The sequence below is a fragment of the Cetorhinus maximus genome, chromosome 9 (genome assembly GCF_964194155.1).
Source record: "Cetorhinus maximus chromosome 9, sCetMax3.hap1.1, whole genome shotgun sequence".
NCBI lineage: Eukaryota > Metazoa > Chordata > Chondrichthyes > Lamniformes > Cetorhinidae > Cetorhinus > Cetorhinus maximus.
The window spans coordinates 55,511,347-55,537,881 of record NC_135887.1 but is presented as its reverse complement, the minus strand read 5'-3'; positions in this window follow the sequence as shown (position 1 = coordinate 55,537,881).

The following is a 26,535-nucleotide window of genomic DNA, read 5'->3' as shown; positions in this document are numbered from 1 at the left end:
CGCACTCTAAGCTGTGTGTGTAATCGCACTCTAAACCATCTGTGTGTGTAGTCGCACTCTAAACTGTGTGTGTGTGTGTGGTCACAATCTGAACCGTGTGTGTGTGGGTGTGTGTGTAATCGCACTCTAAACCGTGTGTGTGTAGTCACACTCTAAACCGTGTGTGTGTGTAGTCGCACTCTAAACCATGTGTGTGTGTGGTCGCACTCTACACAGTGTCTGTGTGTGTGTGTGTGTGTGTATAATCGCACTCTAAACCATCTGTGTGTGTACTCGCACTCTAAACCACGTGTGTGTGTGTGTGGTCATATTCTAAACCATGTGTGTGTGTAGTCGCACTCTAAACCGGGTGTGTGTAGTCGCACTCTAAACCTTCTGTGTGTGTAGTCGCACTCTAAACAGTGTGTGTGTGTGGATAATCACACTCTAAACCATGTGTGTGTGTGTGTGTGTGTGTGTGTGTGTGTGTGTGTAATTGCACTCTAAGCCGTGTGTGTGTAGTCGCACCCTAAACCGGGTGTGTGTAGTCGCACTCTAAACCATCTGTGTGTGTAGTCGCACTCTAAACAGTGTGTGCGTGTGAATAATCACACTCTAAACCATGTGTGTGTGTGTGTGTGTGTGTAATCGCACTCTAAGCCGTGTGTGTGTGTGTAATTGCACTCTAAGATATGTGTGTGTGTGTAATCGCACTCTAAGCCGTATGTGTGTGTGTGTAATCGCACTCTAAGCTGTGTGTGTAATCGCACTCTAAACCATGTGTGTGTGTAATCGCACTCTAAGCTGTGTGTGTAATCGCATTCTAAGCTGTGTGTGTAATCGCACTCTAAGCTGTGTGTTTAATCGCACTCTAAACCATGTGTGTGTGTAATCGCATTCTAAACTGTGTGTGTGTAATCACACTCTAAACTGTCTGTGTGTGTGTGTGTGTGTGTGTGTGTATAATCGCACCCTAAACCGTGTGTGTGTAGTCGCACTCTAAACCACGTGTGTGTGTGTAGTTGTACTCTAAACCGTGTGTGTGTGCGTAGTCGCACTCTAAACCGTGCGTGTGTGTGTGTGGTCACACTGTAAACAGTGTATGTGTGTGTGTAGTCGCACTCTAAACCGTGTGCGTGTGTGTAGTCGCACTCTAAACCATGTGCGTGTGTGTGTAGTTGCACTCTAAACCATGTATGTGTGTAGTCGCACTCTAAGCCGTGTGTGTAGTCACACTCTAAACCGTGTGCTTGTGTGTAGTCGCACTCTAAACCGTGTGCGTGTGTGTAGTCGCACTCTAAACCGTGTGTGTGTGTGTGTAGTCGCACTCTAAACCGTGTGCGTGTGTGTGTAGTCACATTCTAAACCATGCGTGTAGACGCACTCTAAACCGTGTGTGTGTGTGTAGTCGCAATCTAAACCGCGTGTGTGTGGGTGTGTGTGTGTAGTCGCGCTCTAAACCGTGTGTGTGTGGTCGCACTCTAAACCATGTGTGTGTGTGTGTGTAGTCGCACTCTAAACCGTGTGTGTGTGTAGTCACACTCTAAATCATGTGTGTGTGTAGTCGCACTCTAAACCGTGTGTGTGTGTGTGTATAATCGCACTCTAAACTGTGTGTGTGTAGTCGCAATCAAAACCGCGTGTGTGTGGGTGTGTGTGTAATCGCACTCTAAACTGTGTGTGTGTAATCGCAATCAAAACCGCGTGTGTGTGGGTGTGTGTGTAATCGCACTCTAAACTGTGTGTGTGTAGTCACACTCTAAACCGTGTGTGTGTACTCGCACTCTAAACCATGTGTGTGTGTGGTCGCACTCTAAACCATGTGTATGTGTAGTCACACTCTAAACCATGTGTGTGTGTAGTCGCACTCTACACAGTGTGTGTGTGTGTGTATAATCGCACTCTAAACCGTGTGTGTGTAGTCGCACTTTAAACCGCGCGTGTGTGTGTAGTTGCACTCTAAACCGTGTGTGTGTGCGTAGTCGCACTCTAAACCGTGTGTGTGTGGTCACACTAAACAGTGTATGTGTGTATAGTCGCACTCTAAACCGTGTGTGTGTGTGTAGTCGCACTCTAAACCATGTGCGTGTGTGTAGTCGCACTCTAAACCATGTGCGTGTGTGTGTAGTTGCACTCTAAACCATGTATGTGAGTAGTCACACTCTAAACCGTGTGTGTAGTCACACTCTAAACCGTGTGCTTGTATGTAGTCGCACTCTAAACCGTGTGCATGTGCGTAGTCGCACTTTAAACCGTGTGTGTGTGTAGTCGCACTCTAAACCGTGTGCGTGTGTGTAGTCGCACTCTAAACCAAGTGCGTGTGTGTGTAGTTGCACTCTAAACCATGTATGTGTGTAGTCACACTCTAAACCGTGTGTGTAGTCACACTCTAAACCGTGTGCGTGTGTACTCGCACTCTAAACCGTGTGCGTGTGTGTGTAGTCACACTCTAAACCACGTGTGTGTGGGTGTGTGTGTGTAGTCGCACTCTAAACCGTGTGTGCGTGGTCGCACTCTAAACCATGTGTGTGTGTGTGTAGTCGCACTCTAAACCGTGTGTGTGTGTAATCGCACTCTAAACTGTGTGTGTGTGTAGTCACACTCTAAATCATGTGTGTGTGTAACCGCACTCTACACAGTGTGTGTGTGTGTGTGTGTGTGTATAATCGCACTCTAAACTGTGTGTGTGCGTAGTCGCACTCTAAACCGCGTGTGTGTGGGTGTGTGTGTAATCGCACTCTAAACCGTGTGTGTGTAGTCACACTCTAAACCGTGTGTGTGTGTACTTGCACTCAAACCATGTGTGTGTGTGGTCGCACTCTAAGCCCTGTGTATGTGTAGTCGCATTTTATACCATGTGTGTGTGTAGTCGCACTCTACACTGTGTGTGTGTGTGTGCGTGTGTATAATTGCACTCTAAACCGTGCGTGTGTAGTCGCACTTTAAACCGCGTGTGTGTGTGTGTGTGTGTGTGTGTGTGTGTATAATCGCACTCTAAACTGTGTGTGTGTGTGTAGTCACAATCTGAACCGTGTGTGTGTGGGTGTGTGTGTAATCGCACTCTAAACCGTGTGTGTGTAGTCACACTCTAAACCATGTGTGTGTGTAGTCGCACTCTAAACCATGTGTGTGTGTGGTCGCACTCTAAACCATGTGTATGTGTAGTCGCATTCTAAACCATGTGTGTGTGTATTTGCACTCTACACAGTGTGTGTGTGTGTGTGTGTGTGTGTGTATAATCGCACTCTAAACCATCTGTGTGTGTACTCGCACTCTAAACCACATGTGTGTGTGTGTGGTCATATTCTAAACCATGTGTGTGTGTAGTCGCACTCTAAACCGGGTGTGTGTAGTCGCACTCTAAACCTTCTGTGTGTGTAGTCGCACTCTAAACAGTGTGTGTGTGTGGATAATCACACTCTAAACCATGTGTGTGTGTGTGTGTGTGTGTGTGTGTAATTGCACTCTAAGCCGTGAGTGTGTAGTCGCACTCTAAACCGGGTGTGTGTAGTCGCACTCTAAACCATCTGTGTGTGTAGTCGCACTCTAAACAGTGTGTGCGTGTGAATAATCACACTCTAAACCATGTGTGTGTGTGTGTGTGTGTGTAATCGCACTCTAAGCCGTGTGTGTGTGTGTAATTGCACTCTAAGATATGTGTGTGTGTGTAATCGCACTCTAAGCCGTATGTGTGTGTGTGTAATCGCACTCTAAGCTGTGTGTGTAATCGCACTCTAAACCATGTGTGTGTGTAATCGCACTCTAAGCTGTGTGTGTAATCGCATTCTAAGCTGTGTGTGTAATCGCACTCTAAGCTGTGTGTTTAATCGCACTCTAAACCATGTGTGTGTGTAATCACATTCTAAACTGTGTGTGTGTAATCACACTCTAAACTGTCTGTGTGTGTGTGTGTGTGTGTGTGTGTGTGTGTGTATAATCGCACCCTAAACCGTGTGTGTGTAGTCGCACTCTACACCACGTGTGTGTGTGTAGTTGTACTCTAAACCGTGTGTGTGTGCGTAGTCGCACTCTAAACCGTGCGTGTGTGTGTGTGGTCACACTGTAAACAGTGTATGTGTGTGTGTAGTCGCACTCTAAACCGTGTGCGTGTGTGTAGTCGCACTCTAAACCATGTGCGTGTGTGTGTAGTTGCACTCTAAACCATGTATGTGTGTAATCGCACTCTAAGCCGTGTGTGTGTGTGTAATTGCACTCTAAGATACGTGTGTGTGTGTGTGTAATCGCACTCTAAGCCGTATGTGTGTGTGTTTAATCGCACTCTAAGCTGTGTGTGTAATCGCATTCTAAACCATGTGTGTGTGTAATCGCACTCTAAGCTGTGTGTGTAATCGCACTCTAAACCATGTGTGTGTGTAATCGCATTCTAAACTGGGTGTGTGTAACCACACTCTAAACTGTCTGTGTGTGTATGTGTGTGTGTGTGTGTGTGTGTATAATCGCACCCTAAACCGTGTGTGTGTAGTCGCACTCTAAACCACGTGTGTGTGTGTAGTTGTACTCTAAACCGTGTGTGTGTGCGTAGTCGCACTCTAAACCATGCGTGTGTGTGTGTGGTCACACTGTAAACAGTGTATGTGTGTGTGTAGTCGCACTCTAAACCATGTGCGTGTGTGTAGTCGCACTCTAAACCATGTGCGTGTGTGTGTAGTTGCACTCTAAACCATGTATGTGTGTAGTCGCACTCTAAGCCGTGTGTGTAGTCACACTCTAAACCGTGTGCTTGTGTGTAGTCGCACTCTAAACCGTGTGCGTGTGTGTAGTCGCACTCTAAACCGTGTGTGTGTGTGTAGTCGCACTCTAAACCGTGTGCGTGTGTGTGTAGTCACATTCTAAACCATGCGTGTAGACGCACTCTAAACCGTGTGTGTGTGTGTAGTCGCAATCTAAACCGCGTGTGTGTGGGTGTGTGTGTGTAGTCGCGCTCTAAACCGTGTGTGTGTGGTCGCACTCTAAACCATGTGTGTGTGTGTGTGTAGTCGCACTCTAAACCGTGTGTGTGTGTAATCGCACTCTAAACCGTGTGTGTGTAGTCACACTCTAAATCATGTGTGTGTGTAGTCGCACTCTACACAGTGTGTGTGTGTGTGTGTATAATCGCACTCTAAACTGTGTGTGTGTAGTCGCAATCAAAACCACGTGTGTGTGGGTGTGTGTGTAATCGCACTCTAAACCGTGTGTGTGTAGTGACACTCTAAACCGTGTGCGTGTACTCGCACTCTAAACCATGTGTGTGTGTGGTCGCACTCTAAACCATGTGTATGTGTAGTCACACTCTAAACCATGTGTGTGTGTAGTCGCACTCTACACAGTGTGTGTGTGTTTGTGTGTATAATCGCACTCTAAACCGTGTGTGTGTAGTCGCACTTTAAACCGCGCGTGTGTGTGTAGTTGCACTCTAAACCGTGTGTGTGTGCGTAGTCGCACTCTAAACCGTGTGTGTGTGGTCACACTAAACAGTGTATGTGTGTATAGTCGCACTCTAAACCGTGTGTGTGTGTGTAGTCGCACTCTAAACCATGTGCGTGTGTGTAGTCGCACTCTAAACCATGTGCGTGTGTGTGTAGTTGCACTCTAAACCATGTATGTGAGTAGTCACACTCTAAACCGTGTGTGTAGTCACACTCTAAACCGTGTGCTTGTATGTAGTCGCACTCTAAACCGTGTGCATGTGCGTAGTCGCACTTTAAACCGTGTGTGTGTGTAGTCGCACTCTAAACCGTGTGCGTGTGTGTAGTCGCACTCTAAACCAAGTGCGTGTGTGTGTAGTTGCACTCTAAACCATGTATGTGTATAGTCACACTCTAAACTGTGTGTGTAGTCACACTCTAAACCGTGTGCGTGTGTACTCGCACTCTAAACCGTGTGCTTGTGTGTGTAGTCACACTCTAAACCATGTGTGTAGTCGCACTCTAAACCGTGAGTGTGTGTGTAGTCGCAATCTAAACCGCGTGTGTGTGGGTGTGTGTGTGTAGTCGCACTCTAAACCGCGTGTGTGTGGGTGTGTGTGTGTAGTCGCACTCTAAACTGTGTGTGTGTGGTCGCACTCTAAACCATGTGTGTGTGTGTGTAGTCGAACTCTAAACCGTGTGTGTGTGTAATCGCACTCTAAACTGTGTGTCTGTGTAGTCACACTCTAAACCATGTGTGTGTGTAGTCGCACTCTACACAGTGTGTGTGTGTGTGTATAATCGCACTCTAAACTGTGTGTGTGCGTAGTCGCACTCTAAACCGCGTGTGTGTGGGTGTGTGTGTACTCGCACTCTAAACCATGTGTGTGTGTGGTCGCACTCTAAACCATGTGTATGTGTAGTCACTCTCTAAACCATGCGTGTGTGTAGTCGCACTCTACACAGTGTGTGTGTGTGTGTGTGTGTGTGTGTATAATGGCACTCTAAACCGTGTGTGTGTAGTCGCACTTTAAACCGCGTGTGTGTGTGTAGTTGCACTCTAAACCGTGTGTGTGTGCGTAGTCGCACTCTAAACCGTGTGTGTGTGGTCACACTAAACAGTGTATGTGTGTATAGTCGCACTCTAAACCGTGTGTGTGTGTATAGTCGCACTCTAAACCATGTGCGTGTGTGTAGTTGCACTCTAAACCATGTATGTGAGTAGTCACACTCTAAACCGTGTGTGTAGTCACACTCTAAACCGTGTGCTTGTATGTAGTCGCACTCTAAACCGTGTGCATGTGCGTAGTCGCACTTTAAACCGTGTGTGTGTGTAGTCGCACTCTAAACCGTGTGCGTGTGTGTAGTCGCACTCTAAACCAAGTGCGTGTGTGTGTAGTTGCACTCTAAACCATGTATGTGTGTAGTCACACTCTAAACCGTGTGTGTAGTCACACTCTAAACCGTGTGCGTGTGTACTCGCACTCTAAACCGTGTGCGCGTGTGTGTAGTCACACTCTAAACCATGTGTGTAGTCGCACTCTAAACCGTGAGTGTGTGTGTAGTCGCAATCTAAACCGCGTGTGTGTGGGTGTGTGTGTGTAGTCGCACTCTAAACCACGTGTGTGTGTGTGTGTGGTCATACTCTAAACCATGTGTGTGTGTAGTCGCACTCTAAACCGGGTGTGTGTAGTCGCACTCTAAACCATCTGTGTGTGTAGTCGCACTCTAAACAGTGTGTGTGTGTGGATAATCACACTCTAATCCATGTGTGTGTGTGTGTGTGTAATCGCACTCTAAGCCGTGTGTGTGTAGTCGCACTCTAATCCGGGTGTGTGTAGTCGCACTCTAAACCATCTGTGTGTGTAGTCGCACTCTAAACAGTGTGTGTGTGTGAATAATCACACTCTAAACCATGTGTGTGTGTGTGTGCGTGTGTAATCGCACTCTAAGCCGTGTGTGTGTGTGTAATTGCACTCTAAGATATGTGTGTGTGTGTGTGTGTAATCGCACTCTAAGCCGTATGTGTGTGTGTGTAATCGCACTCTAAGCTGTGTGTGTAATCGCACTCTAAACCATGTGTGTGTATAATCGCACTCTAAGCTGTGTGTGTGATCGCATTCTAAGCTGTGTGTGTAATCGCACTCTAAGCTGTGTGTTTAATCGCACTCTAAACCATGTGTGTGTGTAATCGCATTCTAAACTGTGTGTGTGTAATCACACTCTAAACTGTCTGTGTGTGTGTGTGTGTGTGTGTGTGTATAATCGCACCCTAAACCGTGTGTGTGTAGTCGCACTCTAAACCACGTGTGTGTGTGTAGTTGTACTCTAAACCACGTGTGTGTGCATAGTCGCACTCTAAACCGTGTGTGTGTGTGTGTGGTCACACTGTAAACAGTGTATGTGTGTGTGTAGTCGCACTCTAAACCGTGTGCGTGTGTGTAGTCGCACTCTAAACCATGTGCGTGTGTGTGTAGTTGCACTCTAAACCATGTATGTGTGTAGTCGCACTCTAAACCGTGTGTGTAGTCACACTCTAAACCGTGTGCTTGTGTGTAGTCGCACTCTAAACCGTGTGCGTGTGTGTAGTCGCACTCTAAACCGTGTGTGTGTGTGTAGTCGCACTCTAAACCGTGTGCGTGTGTGTGTAGTCACATTCTAAACCATGCGTGTAGATGCACTCTAAACCGTGTGCGTGTGTGTAGTCGCAATCTAAACCGCGTGTGTGTGGGTGTGTGTGTGTAGTCGTGCTCTAAACCGTGTGTGTGTGGTCGCACTCTAAACCATGTGTGTGTGTGTGTAGTCGCACTCTAAACCGTGTGTGTGTGTAATCGCACTCTAAACCGTGTGTGTGTGTAGTCACACTCTAAATCATGTGTGTGTGTAGTCGCACTCTACACAGTGTGTGTGTGTGTGTATAATCGCACTCTAAACCGTGTGTGTGTGTAATCGCACTCTAAACTGTGTGTCTGTGTAGTCACACTCTAAACCATGTGTGTGTGTAGTCGCACTCTACACAGTGTGTGTGTGTGTGTATAATCGCACTCTAAACTGTGTGTGTGCGTAGTCGCACTCTAAACCGCGTGTGTGTGGGTGTGTGTGTACTCGCACTCTAAACCATGTGTGTGTGTGGTCGCACTCTAAACCATGTGTATGTGTAGTCACTCTCTAAACCATGCGTGTGTGTAGTCGCACTCTACACAGTGTGTGTGTGTGTGTGTGTGTGTGTATAATGGCACTCTAAACCGTGTGTGTGTAGTCGCACTTTAAACCGCGTGTGTGTGTGTAGTTGCACTCTAAACCGTGTGTGTGTGCGTAGTCGCACTCTAAACCGTGTGTGTGTGGTCACACTAAACAGTGTATGTGTGTATAGTCGCACTCTAAACCGTGTGTGTGTGTATAGTCGCACTCTAAACCATGTGCGTGTGTGTAGTTGCACTCTAAACCATGTATGTGAGTAGTCACACTCTAAACCGTGTGTGTAGTCACACTCTAAACCGTGTGCTTGTATGTAGTCGCACTCTAAACCGTGTGCATGTGCGTAGTCGCACTTTAAACCGTGTGTGTGTGTAGTCGCACTCTAAACCGTGTGCGTGTGTGTAGTCGCACTCTAAACCAAGTGCGTGTGTGTGTAGTTGCACTCTAAACCATGTATGTGTGTAGTCACACTCTAAACCGTGTGTGTAGTCACACTCTAAACCGTGTGCGTGTGTACTCGCACTCTAAACCGTGTGCGCGTGTGTGTAGTCACACTCTAAACCATGTGTGTAGTCGCACTCTAAACCGTGAGTGTGTGTGTAGTCGCAATCTAAACCGCGTGTGTGTGGGTGTGTGTGTGTAGTCGCACTCTAAACCACGTGTGTGTGTGTGTGTGGTCATACTCTAAACCATGTGTGTGTGTAGTCGCACTCTAAACCGGGTGTGTGTAGTCGCACTCTAAACCATCTGTGTGTGTAGTCGCACTCTAAACAGTGTGTGTGTGTGGATAATCACACTCTAATCCATGTGTGTGTGTGTGTGTGTAATCGCACTCTAAGCCGTGTGTGTGTAGTCGCACTCTAATCCGGGTGTGTGTAGTCGCACTCTAAACCATCTGTGTGTGTAGTCGCACTCTAAACAGTGTGTGTGTGTGAATAATCACACTCTAAACCATGTGTGTGTGTGTGTGCGTGTGTAATCGCACTCTAAGCCGTGTGTGTGTGTGTAATTGCACTCTAAGATATGTGTGTGTGTGTGTGTGTAATCGCACTCTAAGCCGTATGTGTGTGTGTGTAATCGCACTCTAAGCTGTGTGTGTAATCGCACTCTAAACCATGTGTGTGTATAATCGCACTCTAAGCTGTGTGTGTGATCGCATTCTAAGCTGTGTGTGTAATCGCACTCTAAGCTGTGTGTTTAATCGCACTCTAAACCATGTGTGTGTGTAATCGCATTCTAAACTGTGTGTGTGTAATCACACTCTAAACTGTCTGTGTGTGTGTGTGTGTGTGTGTGTGTATAATCGCACCCTAAACCGTGTGTGTGTAGTCGCACTCTAAACCACGTGTGTGTGTGTAGTTGTACTCTAAACCACGTGTGTGTGCATAGTCGCACTCTAAACCGTGTGTGTGTGTGTGTGGTCACACTGTAAACAGTGTATGTGTGTGTGTAGTCGCACTCTAAACCGTGTGCGTGTGTGTAGTCGCACTCTAAACCATGTGCGTGTGTGTGTAGTTGCACTCTAAACCATGTATGTGTGTAGTCGCACTCTAAACCGTGTGTGTAGTCACACTCTAAACCGTGTGCTTGTGTGTAGTCGCACTCTAAACCGTGTGCGTGTGTGTAGTCGCACTCTAAACCGTGTGTGTGTGTGTAGTCGCACTCTAAACCGTGTGCGTGTGTGTGTAGTCACATTCTAAACCATGCGTGTAGATGCACTCTAAACCGTGTGCGTGTGTGTAGTCGCAATCTAAACCGCGTGTGTGTGGGTGTGTGTGTGTAGTCGTGCTCTAAACCGTGTGTGTGTGGTCGCACTCTAAACCATGTGTGTGTGTGTGTAGTCGCACTCTAAACCGTGTGTGTGTGTAATCGCACTCTAAACCGTGTGTGTGTGTAGTCACACTCTAAATCATGTGTGTGTGTAGTCGCACTCTACACAGTGTGTGTGTGTGTGTATAATCGCACTCTAAACTGTGTGTGTGTAGTCGCAATCAAAACCACGTGTGTGTGGGTGTGTGTGTAATCGCACTCTAAACCGTGTGTGTGTAGTCACACTCTAAACCGTGTGTGTGTACTCGCACTCTAAACCATGTGTGTGTGTGGTCGCACTCTAAACCATGTGTATGTGTAGTCACACTCTAAACCATGTGTGTGTGTAGTCGCACTCTACACAGTGTGTGTGTGTGTGTGTGTATAATCGCACTCTAAACCGTGTGTGTGTAGTCGCACTTTAAACCGCGCGTGTGTGTGTAGTTGCACTCTAAACCGTGTGTGTGTGCGTAGTCGCACTCTAAACCGTGTGTGTGTGGTCACACTAAACAGTGTATGTGTGTATAGTCGCACTCTAAACCGCATGTGTGTGGGTGTGTGTGTGTAGTCGCACTCTAAACCGTGTGTGTGTGGTCGCACTCTAAACCATGTGTGTGTGTGTGTAGTCGCACTCTAAACCGTGTGTGTGTAATCGCACTCTAAATTGTGTGTGTGTGTAGTCACACTCTATACCATGTGTGTGTGTAGTCGCACTCTACACAGTGTGTGTGTGTGTATAATCGCACTCTAAACTGTGTGTGTGCGTAGTCGCAATCTAAACCGCGTGTGTGTGGGTGTGTGTGTAATCGCACTCTAAACCGTGTGTGTGTAGTCACACTCTAAACTGTGTGTGTGTGTACTCGCACTCTAAACCATGTGTGTGTGTGGTCGCACTCTAAACCCTGTGTATGTGTAGTCGCATTCTAAACCATGTGTATGTGTAGTCGCATTCTAAACCATGTGTGTGTGTAGTCGCACTCTACACAGTGTGTGTGTCTGTGTGTGTGTGTGTGTGTGTGTAATCGCACTCTAAACCATGTGTGTGTAGTCACACTCTACACCATGTGTATGTATAGTCGCATTCTAAACCATGTGTGTGTGTAGTCGCACTCTACACAGTGTGTGTGTGTGTGTATAATCACACTCTACACAGTGTGTGTGTGTGTGTGTGTGTGTAATCGCACTCTAAACCATGTGTGTGTAGTCACACTCTAAACCATGTATATGTGTAGTCACATTCTAAACCATGTGTGTGTGTAGTCGCACTCTACACAGTGTGTGTGTGTGTGTGTGTGTGTATAATCACACTCTAAACCATGTGTGTGTAGTCGCACTTTAAACCGCGTGTGTGTGTGTGTGTGTGTGTGTGTTTAATCGCACTCTAAACTGTGTGTGTGTGTGTAGTCACAATCTGAACCACGTGTGTGTGGGTGTGTGTTTAATCGCGCTCTAAACCGTGTGTGTGTAGTCACACTCTAAACCGTGCATGTGTGTACTCGCACTCTAAACCAGGTGTGTGTGTGGTCACACTCTAAACCATGTGTATGTGTAGTCGCATTCTAAACCATGTGTGTGTGTAGTCGCACTCTACACAGTGTGTGTGTGTGTATAATCGCACTCTAAACCGTGTGTGTGTATTCGCACTCTAAACCGTGTGTGTGTATTCGCACTCTAAACCATGTGTGTGTGTAGTCACACTCTAAACCGCGTGTGTGTAGTCCCACTCTAAACCATCTGTGTGTAGTCTCACTCTAAACAGTGTGTGTGTGAATAATCGCACTCTTAGCCGTGTGTGTGTGTGTGTAATCGCACTCTAAGCTGTGTGTAATCGCATCTAAGCTGTGTGTGTAATCGCACTCTAAGCTGTGTGTGTAATCGCACTCTAAGCTGTGTGTGTAATCGCACTCTAAGCTGTGTGTGTAATCGCACTCTAAACTGTCTTTGTGTGTGTGTGTGTAAATCGCACCCTAAACCATGCGTGTGTACTCGCACTCTAAACCATGTGTGTGTGTGTATACTCACACTCTAAACCGTGTGTGTGTGGTCACACTCTAAACCGGGTGTGTGTAGTCGCACTCTAAACAGTGTGTGTGTGTGGATAATCACACTCTAAACCATGTGTGTGTGTAATCGCACTCTAAGCCGTGTGTGTGTATGCAATTGCACTCTAAGATATGTGTGTGTGTGTGTAATTGCACTCTAAGCCGCATGTGCGTGTGTGTAATCACACTAAACTCTGTGTGTGTAATCGCACTCTAAGCCGTGTGTGTGTAATCGCACTCTAAGCCGTGTGTGTGTAATCGCACTCTAAGCCGTGTGTGTGTAATCGCACTCTAAGCTGTGTGTGTGATCGCACTCTAAGCTGTGTGTGTAATCGCACTCTAAGCTGTGTGTGTAATCACACTCTAAGCTGTGTGTGTAATCGCACTCTAAGTTGTGTGTGTGTAATCACACTCTAAACTGTGTGTGTGTAATCGCAATCTAAACTGTGTGTGTAATCACACCCTAAGCTGTGTGTGTGTGTGTGTACTCGCACTCTAAACTGTGTGTGTGTAATCGCACTTTAAGCTGTGTATGTGTAATCGCACTCTAAACTGTATGTGCGTGTGTGTAATCGCACACTAAGCCATGTGTGTGTGTGTAGTTGTACTCTAAACCATGTGTGTGTGTAGTCACACTCTAAACCGTGTGTGTGTGTGCGTGTGTGTAGTCTCACTCTAAACCGTGTGCGTGTGCGTAGTCGCACTCTAAACTGTGTGTGTGTAGTCACACTCTAAACCATGTGTGTAGTCGTACTGTAAACTGTGTGTGTGTGTAGTCGCAATCTAAACCGCGTGTGTGTGGGTGTGTGTAGTCGCACTCTAAACCGTGTGTGTGTGGTCGCACTCTAAACCATGTGTGTGTGTGTGTGTAGTCGCACTCTAAACCGTGTGTGTGTGTGTTATCGCACTCTAAACCCTGTGTGTGTGCAGTCGTACTCTAAACCGTGTTTGTGTGTACTCGCACTCTAAACCGTGTGTGTGTGTACTCGCACTCTAAACCGTGTGTGTGTGTGGTCGCACTCTAAACCGTGTGTGTGTGTGGTCGCACTCTAAACCGTGTGTGTGTGTATAATCGCACTCTAAACCGTGTGTGTAGTCGCACTCAAAACGCGTGCGTGTGTGTGTAGTTGCACTCTAAACCGTGTGTGTGTGGTCGCATTCTAAACCGTGTGTGTGTAGTCGCACTCTAAACCGCACGTGTGTAGTTGCACTCTAAACCATCTGTGTTTAGTCGCACTCTAAACAGTGTGTGTGTGTGTGTGAATAATCGCACTCTAAACCGTGTGTGTGTGTGTGTAATCGCAGTCTAAGCAGTGTGTGTGTGTGTAATTGCACTCTAAGATATGTGTGTGTGTAATCACACTCTAAGCTGTGTGTGTGTGTATAATTGCACTCTAAACTGTGTGTGTGTATAATCGCTCTCTAAACTGTCTGTGTGTGTAATATCGCACACTAAACTATGTGTGTAATCGCACTCTAAGCTGTGTGTGTGTAATCTCACTCTAAGATGTGTGTGCATGTGTAATCACACTCTAAACTGTGTGTGCAATCGCACTCTAAACTGTGTGTGCAATCGCACTCTAAGCTGTGTGTAATCGCACTCTAAGCTGTGTGTGTGTGTAATCGCACTCTAAACTGTGTGTACGTGTAATCGCACTCTAAGCTGTGTGTGTAATGGCACTCTAAGCTGTGTGTAATCGCACTCTAAACTGTGTGTGCAATCACACTCTAAGCTGTGTGTGTGTGTGTAATCGCACTCTAAGCTGTGTGTGTAATCGCACTCTAAGCTGTGTGTGTGTAATCGCACTCTAAGCTGTGTGTGTAATCGCACTCTAAGCTGTGTGTGTAATCACACTCTAAACTGTGTGTGTGTAATCGCACACTAAACTGTGTGTCTAATCGCTCTCTAAATTGTGTGCGTGTGTAATCGCACGCTACGCTGTGTGTGTGTAATCGCACTCTAAACTGTGTGTGAAGTCGCACTCTAAATTGTGTGTGTGTGTAATCGCACTCTAAACTGTGTGTGTAATCACACTCTAAGCTGTGTGTGTAATCACATTCTAAGCTGTGTGTGTGTAATCGCACTCTAAGCTGTGTGTGTGTGTGTAATCGCACTCTAAGCTGTGTGTAATCGCACTCTAAGCTGTGTGTAATTGCACTCTAAACAGTGTGTGTGTATAATCGCACTCTAAATTGTGTGTGTAATCACACTCTAAGCTCTGTGTGTAATCACACTCTAAGCTGTGTATGTGTAATCGCACTCTAAGCTGTGTGTGTGTAATCGCACTTTAAACTGTGTATGTGTACTCGCACTCTAAACTGTGTGTGTGTAATCACACTCTAAGCTGTGTGTGTGTAATCACACACTAAAATGTGTGTGTAATCGCAATCTAAACTGTGTGTGTGTGTAATCGCACTCTAAGCTGTGTGTGTGTGTAATCACGCTCTAAGATGTGTGTGTGTGTAATCGCACTCTAAGCTGTGTGTGTGTAATCGCACTCTAAGATGTGTGTGTGTGTAATCACACTCTAAGCTGTGTGTGTGTGTAATCACACTCTAAGATGTGTGTGTGTAATCGCACTCTAAGCTGTGTGTGTAATCGCACTCTAAGCTGTGTGTGTGTAATCGCACTCTAAGCTGTGTGTGTAATCGCGCTCTAAGCTGTGTGTGTGTAACCGCACTCTAAGCTGTGTGTGTAATCGCACTCTAAGCTGTGTGCAATTGCACTTTAAGCTGTGTGTGTGTGTAATCGCACTCTAAGCTGTGTGTAATCGCACTTTAAGCTGTGTGTAATCGCACTCTAAACTGTGTGTAATCACACTCTAAGCTGTGTGTGTGTAATCGCACTTTAAGCTGTGTGTAATCGCACTCTAAACTGTGTGTAATCACACTCTAAGCTGTGTGTGTGTAATCGCACTCTAAGCTGTGTGTAATCGCACTCTAAGATGTGTGTATGTGTAATCGCACTCTAAGCTGTGTGTGTGTGTAATCACACTCTAAGCTGTGTGTGTAATCACACTCTAAGCTGTGTGTGTGTAATTGCACTCTAAGCTGTGTGTGTAATCGCAATCTAAGCTGTGTGTAATCGCACTCTAAGCTGTGTGTGCAATCGCACTCTAAGCTGTGTGTAATCGCACTCTAACCAGTATGTAATCACACTCTAAGCTGTGTGTGTGTATAATCGCACTCTAAACTGTGTGTGTAATCACACTCTAAGCAGTGTGTGTAATCACACTCTAAACTGTGTGTGTGTGTGTAATCGCACTCTAAACAGTATGTAATCGCACTCTAAGCTGTGTGTGTGTATAATCGCACTCTAAATTGTGTGTGTAATCGCACTCTAAACTGTGTGTGTAATCGCACTCTAAGCTGTGTATGTGTAATCGCACTCTAAGCTGTGTATGTGTAATCGCACTCTAAGCTGTGTGTGTGTAATCACACTCTAAGCTGTGTATGTGTACTCGCACTCTAAACTGTGTGTGTAATCACACTCTAACCTTAGTGTGTCTGTAACTGCACTCTACTCTGTGTTTATAATCACACTCTAACCTTAGTGTGTCTGTAACTGCACTCTAACCTGTGTGTGTAATCACACTCTAAGCTGTGTGTGTAATCGCACTCTAAACTGTGTGTGTGTGTAATCGCACACTAAACTGTGTGTGTAATCGCAATCTAAACTGTGCGTGTGTAATCGCACGCTATGCTGTGTGTGTGTAATCGCACTCTAAACTGTGTGTGAAGTCGCACTCTAAACTGTGTGTCTAATCGCACTCTAAATTGTGTGTGTGTGTAATCGCACTCTAAACTGTGTGTGAAGTCGCACTCTAAATTGTGTGTGTGTGTAATCACACTCTAAGCTGAGTGTTGTGTGTAATCGCACTCTAACCTTTGTGTGTCTGTAACTGCACTCTAACCTGTGTGTGTGTGTAATCGCACTCTAAGCTGTGTGTCTAATCGCACTCTAAGCTGTTTGTGTGTGTAATCGCACTCTAAGCTGTGTGTGTAATCGCACTCTAAACTGTGTGTGTGTGTGTGTGTAATCGCACTCTAAGCTGTGTGTGTAATCGCACTCTAAGCTGTGTGTGTAATCGCACTCTAAACTGTGTGTGTGTGTAATCGCACTCTAAGCTGTGTGTGTAATCGCACTCTAAGCTGTGTGTGTAATCGCACTCTAAGCTGTGTGTGTAATCGCACTCTAAACTGTGTGTGTGTGTGTGTAATCGCACTCTAAACTGTGTGTGCAATCACACTCTAAGCTGTGTGTAATCGCACTTTAAGCTGTGTGTAATCGTACTCTAAACTGTGTGTAATCGCACTCTAAGCTGTGTGTGCAATCGCACTCTAAGCTGTGTGTAATCACACTCTAAGCTGTGTGTGCAATCGCACTCTAAGCTGTGTGTAATCGCACTCTAAGCTGTGTGTAATCGCACTCTAAACAGTATGTAATCGCACTCTAAGCTGTGTGTGTGTATAATCGCACTCTAAACTGTGTGTGTAATCACACTCTAAGCTGTGTATGTGTAATCACACTCTAAGCTGTGTATGTGTATAATCGCACTCTAAACTGTGTGTAATCACACTCTAAGCTGTGTATGTGTATAATCGCACTCTAAGCTGTGTGTAATCGCACTCTAAGCTGTGTGTGTAATCACACTCTAAGCTGTGTGTAATCGCACTCTAAGCTGTGTGTAATCGCACTCTAAACTGTGTGTAATCGCACTCTAAGCTGTGTGTAATCGCACTCTAAGCTGTGTGTGATCGCTCTCTAAGCTGTGTGTGTGTGTAATCGCACTCTAAACTGTGTGTAATCGCACTCTAAGCTGTGTGTAATCGCACTCTAAGCTGTGTGTGTAATCACACTCTAAGCTGTGTGTAATCGCACTCTAAACTGTGTGTAATAGCACTTTAAACTGTGTGTGTGCAATCACACTCTAAGCTGTGTGTATGTGTGTAATCACACTCTAACCTTTGTGTGTCTGTAACTGCACTCTAACCTGTGTGTGTAATCACACTCTAAGCTGTGTGTGTAATCACACTCTAAACTGTGTGTGTGTGTAATCGCACACTAAACTGTGTGTGTAATCGCAATCTAAACTGTGTGTGTGTGTAATCGCACTCTACGCTGTGTGTGTAATCGCACTCTAAACTGTGTGTGTGTACTCGCACTCTAAACTGTGTGTGTGCAATCACACTCTAAGCTGTGTGTGTAATCACACTCTAAGCTGTGTGTGTGTGTAATCACACTCTAACCTTTGTGTGTCTGTAATTGCACTCTAACCTGTGTGCGTGTAATGACACTCTAAGCTGTGTGTGTAATAACACTCTAAACTGTGTGTGTAATGGCACTCTAAACTGTGTGTGTTTGTAATCGCACACTAAACTGTGTGTGTGTGTAATCGCACACTAAACTGTGTGTGTGTGTAATTGCTCTCTACGCTGTGTGTGTGTGCGTAATCACACTCTAAACTGTGTGTGTAATCACAGTCTAAGCTGTGTGTGTATAATCGCTCTCTAATCTGTGCATGTGTGTGTAATCCCCAGTAATGGAAGATGACTAAGTGCATCTGCATTGGCTATATATCCAAGCCAGGGCCGTATGTGAATGTGTACTCATAAGCTGAAAGCCCAATGTTGGATTCTTGCTGAAGTTATAGGCGGAATAGCTTTGTCTTCGCTGAACAAACCCGTCAGTAGCTTATGGTCAGACACAATTGTAAAATGTCGCCCGTGTAGGTATTGGTGAAACTTCTTGACAGTAAATGCAACCGATAATCCTCTTTTTTCCAACTGAGAGTAGCCCTTTTCAGCTTGCGAAAGTGTTCTTGACACATAGCCAATGGGTCTTTCTGATCTATCCTCCATTTAATGTGAAAGAACGACTCCTACACCATAAGGAGAAGAATCACACGTCAACTGTAGCTCTTTCGATGGGTCATAATGTACCAACAAGCACGATGATTGAAGCAGTTTCTTCACTGGTACAAAGGCTTCACCTTGCTGTGAACCCACGACCAGCAGTGGTTCTTCCTCAGCAATAAGTGTACTGGTGCCAGTACAGTGGATAGATTAGGTAAAAATTGACTATAGCAATTAATCATGTGTAGGAAAGATTTAAGCTCTGTCACACTGGTGCATTTCTTGGACCCTGTCTTCAACAGGATGCAACCCCATGGTGTCCACTCTGTGATCCAGGTAGATTACCTCTGATGCTTGAAATGTGCATTTTTCTCACTTCAAAAGCACATCTGCTTCCATAAATCTTCTCAGCGCTTTCTCAAGGTTGGCTAAATGTTCAGCTTTGGTCTGTCCAGTGATGAGAACGTCATCTAAGTACAAGACCACACGTGGAAGTCCCTGCAGGAGACTCTCCATGTTTCACTGAAAAATAGCGCATGCTGATGAAACTCCAAAAGGTAATTGGGTGTACTGGTAGAGGCTTTTATGGGTATTAATTGTCATTTATTCTCTTGATGTGCTATCTAATTCCAATTGTTGATAGGCATGACTCATGTCTAGTTTTGTATATGACTTGCCTCCTGCTAACTTGGCGTACAAGTCAGCGATTTGGGTAGGAATGGGGTATTTGTCTAACTTGGCTGCTTTGTTGACTGTCAGTTTGTAGTCACCGCATATACATATAGTCTGGTCTGGTCTGATAATTGGGACTCTGGATGCAGCCCACTCAGAAAACTGGACAGGCTGCATTATTCCCAGGTTTTCCAACCTGCACAACACAGCTTCCACTTTTTCCTTCAATGAGTAAGGCACTGGCCTGGCCTTGATGAAACATGGTGTTGCCTGGGGATTGAAGTGCCTTTTAGCTTGCATGCCCTTCAGTTTTCCCAATTCGTCTTGAAAAACAGTGTCATATTTCTTCAAGAGCTCTGGAATTCCATCGAACTTCAAATGGAATATTTCTGACCAGTCAAGTTTTATTTTCTGCAACCAATCTCGACCCAAAAGACTGGGTCCCTCCCCCTTTACGATTATCACAGGCAATCGGGCTGCCTGTTGTTTGTAGCAGACTGGGACAGCAGCAATGCCTTTGACCTGAATGGATTCTCCAGTGTAAATTCTCAGCTTGGTGGGCGTACAGTCCAATGTCAATGGCCAACCCCCTTCACTGAGGTACTTGAACGTGTGCTCCCCAACAACAGTAGTGGAAGCACCAGTATCCAGCTGTATCTGCAGTTGCTTGCTATTCAATTGCACTGTCACTGTAATGGGCTCAGATTTAACAGCAGTCACATGATATAGAGAGTATACATCAGCAGTAGCAGCCTCAGCCTTTGATGTATGAGTTAGCTCAATCAGACTCGTTTGTTGTTTTGCTGTTTGCCTATCCTTTGTTCTGCACTGTCTAACGAGGTGTCCTTTCCTGTGCATGATTTCTTCCACATCTGTAGCAAATGCGTATCTTATTGGCTGACATGTTACCATTAGGCTTCCTAAGTCTTCGTATAGTGGGCACGGAATCACGTTTAAAATCTGTTTCGTTTTTTGCTCCACGCTCAGCGGCAGGTTCCTGCCCAACATGGAGTACGGTGCCATTATCCACATGCTGCAAAGCCTGCGAGTCTTTTGTGGCACTATCCAAAGCGAGAGAAAGTTCCAGGGTGCACTTGAAATCGATGTTGGATTCGGCTAGCAACGTCGCTGTATGGCGTCATCCTCGACTCCACATACAAGTCTGTCCCGCAGCATATCATTCAAGGCATCCCCAAATTCACAGCATTTGGATAACTGTTTCAGATTCGCCACAAAGGTAGCAATGGACTCTCCTGGAGCTCAAACTCGCGAATTAAACTTGAAGCGCTGCATGATCACAGACGGTTTGGGCTGAAAGTGCGATTTCACCAGTTCCACTAACTCACTGTACGATTTAGAATTGTGCATGTTCGGCGCAGTCAGGTTTCGAATCAGGTTATATGTTTTGCTTCCACATGCACTCAGCAGGATAGCTTTACGTTTTTCTTCAGCAATAATCTCATTCTCAATGAAATAGAACCCGAGTCACTCGACACATTGACTCCAATCTTCAGTGTTAGCATCATATGAATCAGTTATTCCAAACAGCAGCATGACTGGTAAGTATTGTTCAACTTCGTTTTATTCACATCAACCAGGGTGAATTACACAGCAGAAGTCGGTTTTGTCCTCATCGCCAAATGTAATAACTTGATGGAGCAGCAGGTTTGCTGAAAAAAAGGCTAAACTTTATTTAGGAGACATGTAGAGGTGCCTGCACACAAGACACAACCTCTGCTTCAGATGCCCCATCCACAGGAATACCCACGCAATAAGTTTATTGGTCGAAACCCCCATAATCGCATCACATGATGACTGACCGTCAGGAGGGAGGGACAAAACATCTAATTACTACAGCAGTCAATTGCAAACTCTGTTTCTGTAATCACAATGTAACTTGTGCGTCCAATTTCTGTAAACTGGGTATGTTGTCAATTGCAAACTCTGTTTCTGTAATCACAATGTAACTTGTGCGTCCAATCTCTGTAAACTGGGTATGTTGTCAATTGCAAACTCTGTTTCTGTAATCACAATGTAACTTGTGCGTCCAATCTCTGTAAACTGGGTATGTTGTCAATTGTAAACTCTGTTTCTATAATCACACTGTAACTATGTGTGTGATCACACTAATCCGTGTGTTTAATCACTCTGTAAATTCTGTGTAATCGCTGCATGAAAACTATGTGTGGAATCACATTCTAACTGCGTGTGTAGTAACACTGTAACTTGCGAGTCCAATCTCTCTGTAAAATGGGAAAATGTGAACTTGTCCATTTTGGCAGGAAAAATAAAAGAGAGGCATATTATCTAAATGGTGAGAGATTGCAAAGCTCTGGGATGCAGAGGGATCTGGGTGTCTTAGTGCATGAATCGCAAAAGGTTAGTATGCAGGTACAGAAAGTAATTAGGAAAGCTAATAGAATGTTATCATTTATTGCAAGGGGAATTGAATATAACAGTAAGGAGGTTATGCTTTGCTTATACAGAGCACTAGTGAGACCACATCTGGAGTACTATGTACAATATTGGTCACCTTATTTAAGAAAGGATGTTAATGCATTGGAGGCAATTCAGAGAAGATTTACCAGACTAATACGAGGAATGGGTGGGTTTTATGAGGAAAGGTTGGACAGACTAGGCTTGTATCTGCTGGAGTTTAGAAGAGTAAGAGGCGACTTGATTGAAACATATAAGATTCTGAGGGGACTTGACAGGGTGGATGTGGAGAGGATGTTTCCTCTTGTGGGAGAATCTAGAACTAAGGGGTCGCTGTTTAAAAATAAAGGGTCGCCCATTTAAAACGGAGATGATGCAAAATTTTTTCTCTCAGAGGGTCATGAGCCTTTGGAACTCTCTGGAAAAGGCGGTAGAAACAGAGTCTTTGAATATTTTTAAGGCAGAGGTGGATCGATTCTTGGTAAACATGGGGGTGAAAAGTTATCGGGGGGAGGTGGAATGCAGGTTTCAGGTTACTATCAGATCAGCCATGATCTTATTAAATGACAGATCAGGCTCAAGGGGCTCATATGTTCATATGGTTGCAACTATGTATGTGTAATCACTCTTTAAAAAACTGTGTGTAGTCAATTGTAAACTCTGTCTGTAATCACACTAACTGTTTCTGTAATCGCACTGTAACTGTTTCTGTAATCACACTGTGACTCTTTCTGTAATCATACTGTAAATTGTTTTTTTAATCACAATGTGACTTTCTGTATTCACGCTGTAACTGCTTCTGTAATCATGCTGTAACTGCTTCTGTAATCACACTGTGACTGTTTCTGTAATCACACTGTAACTGTTTCTGTAATCACGCTGTGACTGTAATCACGTTGTAACTGTTTCTGTAATCACGCTGTGACTGTTTCTGTAATCACACTGTAAACCATGTGTCCAATCACTCTGTAAACTGTGTGTGTAATCACACTGTAAACCATGTGTCCAATCACTCTGTAAACTGTGTGTAATCACACTGTAAACCATGTGTCCAATCACTCTGTAAACTGTGTGTAATCACACTGTAAACCATGCGTCCAATCACTCTGTAAACTGTGTGCGTAATCACACTGTAAACCATGTGTCCAATCACTCTGTAAACTGTGTGTAATCACACTGTAAACCATGTGTCCAATCACTCTGTAAACTGTGTGTAATCACACTGTAAACCGTGTCCAATCTCTCTGTAAACTGTGCGTAATCACACTGTAAACCATGTGTCCAATCACTCTGTCAACTGTGTGTGTAATCACACTGTAAACCGTGTCCAATCACTCTGTAAACTGTGTGTAATCACACTGTAAACCGTGTGTCCAATCACTCTGTCAACTGTGTGTGTAATCACACTGTAAACCGTGTCCAATCACTCTGTAAACTGTGTGTAATCACACTGTAAACCGTGTGTCCAATCACTCTGTAAACTGTGTGTAATCACACTGTAAACCATGTGTCCAATCACTCTGTCAACTGTGTGTGTAATCACACTGTAAACCGTGTCCAATCTCTCTGTAAACTGTGTGTAATCACACTGTAAACCGTGTGTCCAATCACTCTGTAAACTGTGTGCGTAATCACACTGTAAACCATGTGTCCAATCACTCTGTAAACTGTGTGCGTAATCACACTGTAAACCATGTGTCCAATCACACTGTAAACCGTGTCCAATCTCTCTGTAAACTGTGTGTAATCACTCTGTAAACTGTGTGCGTAATCACACTGTAAACCATGTGTCCAATCACACTGTAAACCGTGTGTCCAATCACTCTGTAAACCATGTGTCTAATCACTCTGTAAACTGTGTGTGTAATCACTCTGTAAACTGTGTGCGTAATCACACTGTAAACCATGTGTCCAATCACACTGTAAACCGTGTGTCCAATCACTCTGTAAACTGTGTGCGTAATCACACTGTAAACCATGTGTCCAATCACACTGTAAACCGTGTGTCCAATCTCTCTGTAAGCTGTGTGCGTAATCACACCGGAAACCGTGTGTCCAATCACTCTGTAAACTGTGTGCGTAATCACAGTCCTGCCAACAGCAGGAAGCTTGGCGGGTGGGGAAACATAATTTGCTGGGAGGCCAAAAATCAGTTTGCTGACAAAGGGATGAACTTTAGGAATTAATTCTCGGGACTTTAAAGGTGAGTCAAGCTGGCACAAACAATGTCAGGAAGTCAAAACAAAAAATGGTGCAAAAGCTCAGCAGGTCTGACAGCATCTGTTGTCAGAAAGACAGCGTTAACGTTTCGAGTCCGTATGACTCTTCTGTTGACTTGAAATCTTAACTCTGTCTTTCGCTCCACAGATGCTGTCAGACCTGCTGAGTTTTTCCAGCACGTTTTGTTTTTGTTTCAGATTTCCAGTATCCGCAGTATTTTGCCTTTATCTTAATGTCAGGAAGCCCGTTGGCATGTATCAGCAAGTCATGCATGCTCATTAAAAGGCCACCTCACCGGAATTAAGTTCCTCCTTCAAATGAAGTTCCCCGCCATGTAAGTATATACACGGTGTGCATCTGATGAATCACAGAATCACAGTGCAGAAGAGGCCCTTTGGCCCATCGAGTCTGCACCAACATGTGAGCAACACCTGACCTACCTACCTAATCCCATTTACCAGCACTTGGCCCATAGCCTTGAATGTTATGACATGCCAAGTGCTCATCCAGGTACTTTCTAAAGGATGTGAGGCAACCCGCCTCCACCACCCTCCCAGGCAGTGCATTCCAGACCGTCACCACCCTCTGGGTAAAAAAGTTTTTCCTCACATCCTCCCTAAACCTCCTGCCCCTCACCTTGAACTTATGCCGCCTTGTGACTGACCCTTCAACTAAGGGGAACAGCTGCTCCCTATCCACCCTGTCCATGCCCCTCAATCTTGTACACCTCGATCAGGTCGCCCCTCAGTCTTCTCTGCTCCAACGAAAACAACTCGTCTATCCAACCTCTCTTCATAACTTAAATGTTTCATCCCAGGCAACATCCTGGTGAATCTCCTCTACACACCCTCCAGTGCAACCACATCCTTCCTATAATGTGGCGACCAGAACTACACACAGTACTCCAGCTGTGGCCTCACTAAGGTTCCATGCAACTCCAAAATGACCTACCTACTTTTGTAATCTGTGCCTCGATTGATAAAGGCAAGTGTCCCATATGCCTTTTTCACCACCCCAGTACATGCCCCTCTGCCTTCAGAGATCTATGGACACACACGCCATGGTCCCTTTGTTCCTCAGAACGTCCCAGTGTCATGCTGTTCATTGAATACTTCCTTGCCAAATTACTCCTTCCAAAGTGTATCACCTCACACTTTTCAGGGTTAAATTCCATCTGCCACTTATCTGCCCATTTGACCATCCTGTCTATATCTTCCTGTAGCCCAAGACATTCAACCTCACTGTTAACCACCCGGCCAATCTTTGTGTAATCCGCAAATTTACTAATCCTAACCCCACATAGTCATCTATGTCGATTATATAAATGACGAATAATAGGGGACCCAGCACAGATCCCTGTGGTACGCCACTGGACACTGGCTTCCAGACACTAAAGCATCCTTCTGTAATCACCCTCTGCCTCCTATAACAAAGCCAATTTTGAATCCACCTTATCAAATTACCCTGTATCCCATGTGTATTTGCCTTCTTTATAAGCCTCCCATGTGGGATCTTGTCAAAGGCTTTGCTGAAATCCACACAAACTACATCAACTACATTACCCTCATCTACACACCTGGTCACCTCCTCAAAAAAATTCAATCTAATTTGTTAGGCATGACCTCCCTCTGACAAAGCCATGCTGACTATCCCTGATCAAACCTTGCCTCTCACGTGGAGATAGATACTCTGCTTCAGAACTTTCTCCAATAGTTTCCCTACCACTGACGTGAGACTCACTATCTGTAGTTCCCTGGCTTATCTCTACAACCTTTCTTAAATAGTGGAAACACATTAGCTGTTCTCCAGTCGCCTGAAACCTCCCCTGTGGCCAGAGTGGAATTAAAAATTTGAGTCAGAGCCCCTGCGATCTCCTCCCTTGCCTCCCTCAGCAGTCTGGGACTCAAATCATCTGGACCTGGAGATTTGTCCACTTTTAAGGCTGCCAACACCGCCAATACCTTGTCACTCCCGATATCAATTTGCTTTAAGAACCTCGCAGTCTCTCTCCCTAAGTTCGAGACCTTCATCCTCATTCTCTTGGGCAAAGATGTGAAGTAATCATTCAATATTCTAGTGATGTCATCTGGCTCCACCCATAGATTGCCCCCTTGGTCCCTTATGGGTCCTACTCTTTCCCTGGTTATCCTCTTCCCATTGATATACTTATAGAATATCTTGGGATTTTCCTTACTTTTACCAGCCAGAGCTTTCTCATATCCCCTCTTTGCTCTCTTAATTGCTTTCTTAAGCTCCACCCTGCACTTCCTGTACTCCACTAATGCCTCTGCTGATTTGTTTCCCTTGTACCTGCTAAAAGCCTCTCTTTTCCTTCTCATCGTAACCTGAATATCTCTGGTCATCCATGGTTCTCTGGGCTTGTTACTCCTTCCTATCACCATAGAGGGAACATGTTGAGCCTGTGCCCTCCCCATTTCCTTTCTGAACACCCCCCACTGCTCCTCTGTAGATTTCCCCACAAGTAACTGTTCCCAGTCTACCTTGGCCAGATCCTGCCTTATTTTACTAAAATCCACTCTCCCCCAACCCAAAACACTTTTTTGCAACTTGTCAATTTCTTTGTCCAAACAAACTTAAACTGTACCATGTTGTGGTCACTATCGCTAAAATGCTCGCCCACCACCACTTCAGCCACCTGTCCGGCTTCATTCCCCAGAATTAGGTCCAGCACTGCGCCGTCACGTGTTGGACCCTCTACATATTGACCTAAAAAGTTCTCCTGTACACATTTCAAGAAATCCACTCCATCCAAGCCCTTAACACTATGTCTATCCCAATTAATGTTGGGAAAGTTGAAATCACCTAACATAATTACCCTATAGTTATTGTTTTTACACACCTCCACAAATTGTGCACATATTTGCTCCTCAATTTCCCGCTGACTATCTGGGGGT